General features: G+C 36.8%; 1 long non-coding RNA gene across 12 annotated transcripts; it reads right to left on the bottom strand.

Moving 5' to 3' along the window:
* Positions 1–1,336: 1,336 nt before the first annotated feature.
* Positions 1,337–8,461, bottom strand: LOC145057179 (uncharacterized). Of its 12 annotated transcripts, none has more exons than XR_013685993.1 (9): positions 7,923–8,460; positions 6,813–6,881; positions 6,395–6,692; positions 6,283–6,318; positions 6,017–6,165; positions 5,574–5,750; positions 5,216–5,487; positions 4,906–5,127; positions 1,337–2,271 (listed from the first exon to the last, which is right to left on the bottom strand). It is a non-coding gene; the product is annotated as an uncharacterized LOC145057179 (long non-coding RNA). The 12 variants fall into 12 exon arrangements; XR_013685999.1 differs by lacking the exon at positions 1,337–2,271 and having other exon boundaries at positions 4,655–5,127; positions 7,923–8,225; positions 8,313–8,460; XR_013685997.1 differs by lacking the exon at positions 1,337–2,271 and having other exon boundaries at positions 4,655–5,127; positions 6,395–6,444; positions 6,530–6,692; positions 7,923–8,459.
* Between the last annotated feature and the right edge of the window lie 202 nt (positions 8,462–8,663).

Raw genomic sequence — 8,663 nt, 5'->3', positions numbered from 1 at the left:
CCTCCCTCAAATGCTGCTTATGCTACTCTGTGGTCTTAGAATAGACCAAAATATCATCAATGAAAACGATCATCGACCGATCCAACATCGGTCTGCACACTCTGTTCATGAGATCCATGAATGTTGTTCGGGCATTGGTAAGCCCAAATGGCATCACCATGAACTCGTAGTGTCCATATCGAGTTCTGAAGGTTGTCTTCGGTATATCCTCATCCTGAATCCTCATCTGATGGTACCCCGATTAAAGATCAATCTTGGAAAACCAAGATGCACCCTGTAGCTGATCGAACAAGTCGTCTATCCTCGGAAGTAGATAACGGTTTTTCACCATTAATTTGTTCAACTCTCAATAATCAATACACATCATGTGTGACCCATCCTTCTTTTTCACAAACAGGGTTGGTGCTCCCCACGGGGAACTACTCTGACGAATAAACCCTCAGTCCAGTAGCTCCTGAAGTTGTGTAAATAGCTCCTGCATCTCAGGTGGAGCTAGTCGATACGGTGCCCTAGCTATCGGAGCGGCACCTGACACAAAATCAATGTGAAACTCCACTTTCCTCTCCGGAGGCACCCCTGGTAAGTCCTCGGGAAAGACATCCCGGAACTCCTGTACAATCGGAACGCTGCCCATGTCCCTTGTGGTCTCAACCCTCGTATCGGAGATATAAGCCAAAAATCCCAAACAACCCTCATGAAGTAATCTCCTAGCCCTCGCAGCTGAACAGAGGGTCGCCCCTGCGAGGCCCTCTCTCTGTGAATAACCAGTTCTCCCCCATTTGGGGTTCGAACCCTCACCAACTGTCACTCACAATCGATCATGGCCCCATTGGCCCCCAACCAGTCCATCCCCACAATCACCTTCAGTCCTCGCAACGGTATCCGGACTAGATCAACACGAAACCTCTCCCTAAGAACATTCAGGACACAGTCCCAATACATCCTCGCGGCACTCATGGTGCGGTCATCCGTAATCTCCACCTTAAGCGGGGAATCCAAATTCCCTGGTGCATCCCGAAACTTATTGCTAAGTGCAAGAGACACAAACGATCATGTAGCCCCCGAGTCGAATAGAACGTGAGCCGACATACCATTGACCAAAAAGGAACAACTAGTGGTTTGGCGATAATGTGTCTTACGGTTACCTATTACAATGTTGAGTATATAATACTACAAATTCGAAATAATGTATGTGGGTTCAACTGATCATCTTAGTTCCTAAACTACTTGAATTCAGAATGATTAGTGAATTAACAATACACTATCTTAGTTGCAATATCACACAATAAGAAAACCCAACTCCAATTACTGTAAGTAAAAATCATAACTTTAAGAATGAAACAATAACTAAAATTTACTAGAATAAAAGTAATAATCAAAACGTGTTCATCTTAACATCCTACAACGTTCCCGGAAATAACCCTATTGGTTTAGTCTTCCATAAAAATCAAAAAACACACAAATTGAATAAAAACAATGAAATTCATACTAAAATTCATAAACAAACTTGAAATCATAAAACTAATAAAGTCTAATGATCAATCAATCATGGAACAATGAAACCTTGGAGAAAAAGTAATCAAATCTAGAGTTTGATGGAATTGATGACGATTCACCGGTTAAATGATCTTCAAACGTTGCTTGATAATGAACTTGGTGATTCATAGCCTTAGATTCAGAAATAGTTGATCAATAACGCATTTGAAGAAGGTTTAAATGTGTTTAGAACCCTCCAAACCTGTGGAAAATCGCAGGGGAAAAGTCCTTAGTCGATTAGTCGATTAGGGTTTAATCTCCTTTAAATAGGTGCTGAAAAACTGATGTTCGGGTCTTTTTCCGCGTCGACATCATAGTGGGCGTCTTAGACGTCATATAGGACGTCTGGGCGTCCTTCGTGGCGTTTTACAGGATTTTCGTCGTCCTTGATTTGCACTTGAAAATGGCCTAAAACGGGTAGGCGTCCTAGGGGGCGTCTTAAACGAGTTCTAGGACGTCCCTCATCTTTGTTGCCCTTTTTTTGCGATGAAAACAGTAGAATCAGTAAAAACGCAAAACATGAAAGTTGTAGGAAATTTGTCTAGTTTCCAGAACTTCTTCATTCATGTCAATTAGAGCTCTAGATCTTGAGATATGATCAAAACATTGAATAGTGGTCAAATTTCTCAGCACCATTTCTCTTCATTCCTTTAGCAATTCGTCTCCCACGCTTGTTAGCTTCATTTTGCTCGTTTTTCTTGTGGGTTCTCCCCACTTTTAGCACTAAGTAATTGCCTGCACATAATTTTAAACATTTTATCAAAATAGTGCCATTCTTGGACAATTATACATCAATTCAACATATTTAGTACAATTTATTATGCTATAAATATAGACTGTTCACTAACTAGCATACAATATTGGTTTCCAAAGCATGATGCCTAACTAGCATACAAAATTTAACATATGAATCATAAAATAAGTTAGAAAGTTACCTCTTGATGTAGCTAGTAAGACTTTGGTCTTGTGAGAACTTAGCACCCTAAGTGTTGTGCCTCAAACAAGTCATTAACACCAATAAACAACTAAATGGATATGAGAGAGGCTAACGAGACTCAAAATCGAATTCTCTTCTTGGAATGCATGTAGTAGTAAGTCCAACCAATTTTAGGCTTATATATATATATATATATATATATATATATATATATATATATATATATATATATATATATATATATATATAATATCAAGGGTCATGTGTAACCCTAATCCATACACATTAGCCCATGATCCATCCATTTGATTTGGATATATATACTTCATAGATTAACCCATAAGCCCATCACAAATCAAACCATGGATCATTAGCTCAACTCATATGTATCAATTTAATTAGTCTATTTTGATCACTAAATTAATTCTTGATCAATACTAATTAAATAATATGATTCCTCAATTAATATATTATACTTATAATATATTAATAAATCGTAAATAACCTCTTACTCAAATATCCATCTATCAAATTGTTGTGGTGAAGGCAACCTGAAATGGACCATACTACCATCGGGTCAAGTACATACCAGTTATAGTTATGGGCTTAGACGCCTAATCCAACACTCCTATGGTCTTTACTTGAAAAGCCATGGGTTCCCCCACATGGTCTTACATCCAAGTGCCATGGGTTCCTGCCATGGTCTTCCCTGTAAGTAACACATATAGATAACAAAGCACTAACATAACTGACTATCATACCACGTATCTCTACAATTAACAAGTATGCCACACATCACAAAATGGGCCGGTCTTGGTACCTTCGACCCATTGGTATGGTGAGGAGACTCACCTGTGTCTGAAGAATCTGAAAGTTGCTTTCCTAACAGTCCGTAACCACCCGTGATGAACAATAATAACATTACTTAAGGTTAGGACCAAACACAATCTAAGTGAAGAACCCAAACCCCAAGTCCTTTCACAATGGCCCAAAAAGTATTCATTTGTTAATAGGCCCAAAGTCCATATCTAAAATCATTAATGGGCCTCATGGACAAATAAAGCCCAACCATAGCATCCATGGCCCAAAATAGATAAACTAGGCCACTAACCCCAAAACGTGACCAGGCCTAATAACTAATTAAGGCCCAAAAGCTTACAAGCCCAAAACAAGTCTAAGTCCATCTGTTGTGCGTACGCCTTGTGTACCACCTTGGTACGCGCAACGTACTCAATCCCTGAGCTGTATGCGCTGCGTACTCTAGGTTACGCTCAACGTACAAACAGATTAAGCCCCTTTTCCATTAAATGCTTAATACTCTATGTTTTAACGTCCAAACCTTAGATCTGACCTCATTAAGACGTCTTAAGGCATAAACTTTGCAACTTTATGCCTTTGCATGTCCCCTATGCTCCCAACAAGCCATTAAGACATTTCCAAGGGTCTTAATCCATGCATGAGGTCAAAACACCCATCAAGACTTCATTTTTATGTTATGAACGGATCAAAGGACTTCAGATAAGTCCTCCCTAAGCTTTGGAGTTGCTCAAACTCTCAAGAGGTGTTTCAAGAACACAAAAAGGGACCAAACCAAAACCCTATCTAAATCTAATGAATAAGATGGCAAGATCAAAGCTTTATACCTCCAAAAGCTCTTCAAGGTGAACTAGATGCAGATCCTTGAAGTCAAAGGCCACTCCAAGCTTGATTAGCAACTCCTTCTTCTTGAATGGGCACTAAAATGGCCACAAATACCCTCTTTAAGCTCAAAAATGATCTCACAAGCTATCTCTGGTGTAGAAGGACGAATTAGGGTTATGAAGGCTGTCTAGGGTTAGGTCCAAAAGGCTTAAGGAGGTTTAAATAGGTGTTAAGTCCCATAATTAGGGTTTTGGCCCTCTGTCGTGTACGCCCCGCGTACCTATACGTACGCCCTGCGTATACGGCCACCATCCGCGATCATGCATCGTTAGTACGCTAAGCGTACTCTGGAGTACGCCCCGCGTACTAAGGAACCTTTTATGCCATCTTTTACTTTTCAAGGGGTCTAAAAAGTAATATTTGATTTGGAGTGTTACTTAAAGATTCTTACATCTTATGGGAAGTTTGGTTATACATTTTGTGCCATAATATGATATAGTCCCATTATATTATATCACCATAGTAATCAAAGAATTTAAGTTTGGGATAAGTTGTTGAATATTGCCAACATGTCAAAAATAGACATAAACCCATAAGGGCATATAACCAGGAGCATATTTACTATGTATCACAGGGTAGTGCTACCCTTAAAGTTTTCCCGTCAAATGTAAATTTAGCGAAAATCCATCAAAATCCGTCATGGATCCATTTGGCAATCAATCACAAAGTCTGATAATTGTGAATTTTGTGTAAATTCGTCGGTTTATTGACGATTTTGTGAAAAAAACTACCTTTCGAAATGACTTTTTTTTTGTAGTAGTGTAACCCTAAAAAATCTGTGCAATCCTGAGTTTTCTTTGTGGATCCACCACCGCATATAAATAGAAACTCTTGAGAATTCATAGTCTTAGTACTTCGCTTAATGTGAATGAAATGAATGGATTTCCATAGGTATTAAGGAAATTCATCCCATAGTCCTTGAGTTCCAAAAGAGGCAACTAGGCTGTAGTGCACTGAATGTCATCATATTATAAAGAACATAAGCAAATGTTTACTAGGATTAAATGGAAATGATTGTTAATTATAAAGTAAGTGAATTACTTGATGCGATGCTAGGACATAAAGAAATAAGTAGTCTTGTTAAAGATTCGGGCAATATATTGCATATCGGCCAAATACCACCAACTTATGCTAGACCTATAATCAACAACAAACATCATTAAAAAAAAATTAGAATTACTAGAGGAAATGGAACTAGCATGAAGCCATCACCGAGATCAAGCAATTCTAGATTTGAGTAACATTCATAAATTGCTACAACCGATGCATCAATTATTTCAGATCCAAGAACAAGTGATAGCATTCGCAAGCCCCTAAAATGTGATCATATATGGTGTGTATTAGTTTTTTTTTAATGAAAGTAACAATATGTTAGATGATAGTAAAGAGCTTGGTATACCTTATATTTGCAGCAGTTATAGAGAAAAGACAAAAGAATGAGAAAGTTGAAAAGCGATGTGAATGTTTTGTAATTTGGGGCAGCTTTTCCAATGCCATCCACCATGGTAGTGAGATCACTTGTATCTTTCTCTTAGGAAAAAAGGGATGTCTCATTTAAAATGGGGAGATTGAAAACCTAATTGAGAATTTAAAAAATGGCATGATCAGGATAACTACTCGATCCTTTATCAATTTAAATGACACTTATACCCTTTAATAATATTATTTATGTGTTTTTATTTATGATTAATATATAATTAGAAGGTCCCACACTCCCACCATCCATTCTCATCATAAACAATATATTATTCAAGATCATCCAAAATTTACCCTTTGTATAAATAATTATTTTGATAAATCATTTTAAAACTATATATAATTTGAATTCGACAAAATGCTTACCTACAAGATACAACTTTTTGATCATGTGAGATTTTTCCTTGAATTTTATCATCTCCAGGAGAAAAAAAATTCTTGAATTTTGGGGGTGGATTGTCGCAACAGTTCATCCATCGATGCAAATATCTGTGAAAGATCACATTGCTATTGAACTGCAACACAAGAAGAAAGATAGGTTATATGAGAAATGAGCAAAAAGACTAAAAGAAGGAATCTAATGATTAAGGCTTAGTATTATATGTAACAAAAGAGACAACTACAGAGCAAACCATCATATGAGTCTCCATAGAATATGATCCCAGAATCTGCAGAAGAATATATATATATATATATATATATATATATATATATATATATATATATATATATATATATATATACATGTCCTTGGTAGAAGTTGATGTGTCAATTTCCAAATCCAGGTTGCCCAACTACAAGAGGAGAAAAGAAAAAGATAGGTTATATAAGAAATAAACAAATATACACAAAGAAAAAATGTAAAGCAGGTTTCGTAACATTTGTGAATGTGCTGAATTATCAATGTGTCCAAAATTCTTGAATTATCACAGGAACCAGAATTTGGAGGGACAGTCACTCAGCTACATAAGCCAATGCAAACGTAAGAAAAATGATGAATGATGCCAGGCTTCATTTAGAAGAAAGGGTCACCAAACATAACCTACACATAGCACACCATTAATAGAGTATCAAAGACTGTAGAGAAAGTCTATTTGACCCAATATCCATTTACATCTCAATATATTGTCATGAGAGACACAGCACAACAATGGGCACAAACCATGTGGTTGTAGCCTTGGTAGAGGTGGTGGTGTCAATTTCCAAATTCATGCTACCCAATGCTTTGAAACTACCAAAAAAAAAAAAGAATAGGTTATATAAGATATAAAGAAAGAATGTAATGATCAATCTTAGTTTCATTTGTAACAAAGGAGCACAAAGAGAACAGACAATCACAAAGCAGCATACATATGTGTATAAAAGAAACATCAGATAGTGTTCAAATTGGTGTTAAAGATTTAGGTTCCATGAAAGTTTCAATTCATATCAAAATCTTGCAACTCAAATAAATTGATTTCAATTTTCAATCAATGCAGAACAGAGCATTGTGACGGATTTACTACTCTCATGATGTGTTTAGTAGCATATATAGATAACTTAATCTACATCCTTAACATTCTTTTAAGTATTTGTGATAGTCATCAAATGGTTTGTTAGCCATGAAAATGCATTTCATCCCGGTATATATTTTACATAATCTAATTAACCAAGAAGCACCTATGTTCGAGTAAAGGCAATATTCTTAAAACAATGATATAAAACCACCTTAGAATCCCCAAGACCAACATTCTTTAATTCTTTGTCCCCATAAACATAGAAACTAAACAGAGCAACCAGAAGCCCCAAATTTGGGCATCCCATGCAGCACAATGGACATGTATAAAAATCTAACAAAAATATAGATATATTATCAAAGAGAATACCATTACTCCACAAAAAAAGGCCCATATAAGCTCCAAAACAATTGAACCGAGGATATTGGGAAATAACTATTAGCATGGTACAAAGTTGTCTTATAAAAGGCACATGGTTCACAAGCACAAATCAAACTTATGTCGTACCCAAGAGAGTAGATTGGTCCAACTAACATCCAAACAACTAAAACCAAGTGCTTATAAAGAGCTCTCATGGTTCATATCACAATTCACAAACCTATATAATATGGCACAAAATGTTACATGGGTAAAGAGCAGCTTAAGATCTAGTTTTATTTGGAACAACAAACAAAGTCCGAGGCACATCATCAAATAGAGGCCAGATATACTTCAACTTAGATCAGGCAATAGATATAAAATCATCAAAGACAGAACAAAGATGCCAAAGATGCTACCAAGATCCACAAACAACAAACCCTTCCCAAACGAGCAATAATCGCATAAACTGAAGCGGGACCAAGACGTGTGGCAGAAATGATATGTTCGGCTGTGGAAGCCACACCATAAATGAGTAGACTGGTAACAGCTAAATTGGTGGACCGGGGATGTGTTTGGAAAGGAAACTCGGATCCCTGTGATTTGATCTCTGCAAAAGCATATAAACTAGAGATCATAAAGCTAAGTGATGATGTAGGCATGCTTACTGTTTCTTCCCCAAGTACTCGCGGGTAATAGTTGATCCAGAGGCGACCTACAGGCTGCAGTAGATTAAAGATGGAGGAGATACAGTTGAACAAAAACACTATGGCGAAATTAAAAGCGTCCGCTTCTGTGGATGGTTCTACCTCCACAATTACAACTTCTCCGTTGACGGGATAATCGGTGGCGGAAGGCATTAATTATCGTCTGTTGTAAAAATAAAGAGTGGGGTTGTGAGGAAAGCTATACTACCTTCCAAAATCTATTTATAGGGAATGTGAAATTGTGAGGAAAGCTATACTACCTTCCAAAATCTATTTATAGGGAATGTCAAATTTTGAATGACGGAAAGTCGAATGAACGCAGTTCTGGAGGATGCGTTATGCGTAGGGTAATTTGACTTTTTGTTTTCCGTTTGTTTTATTATTATTATTATTATTTTGTATTGGTTTTCTTACTATTAGTAAATGTTTTATCCATCGTCATAAATAAAAATG

Source organism: Lactuca serriola, chromosome 6, assembly GCF_051521515.1.
Source record: "Lactuca serriola cultivar US96UC23 chromosome 6, Lser_US96UC23_V15, whole genome shotgun sequence".
NCBI classification, from domain to species: Eukaryota; Viridiplantae; Streptophyta; class Magnoliopsida; order Asterales; family Asteraceae; genus Lactuca; species Lactuca serriola.
The sequence above is the reverse complement of the archived record's forward strand: the minus strand, read 5'-3'. Positions and strand labels throughout refer to the sequence as shown.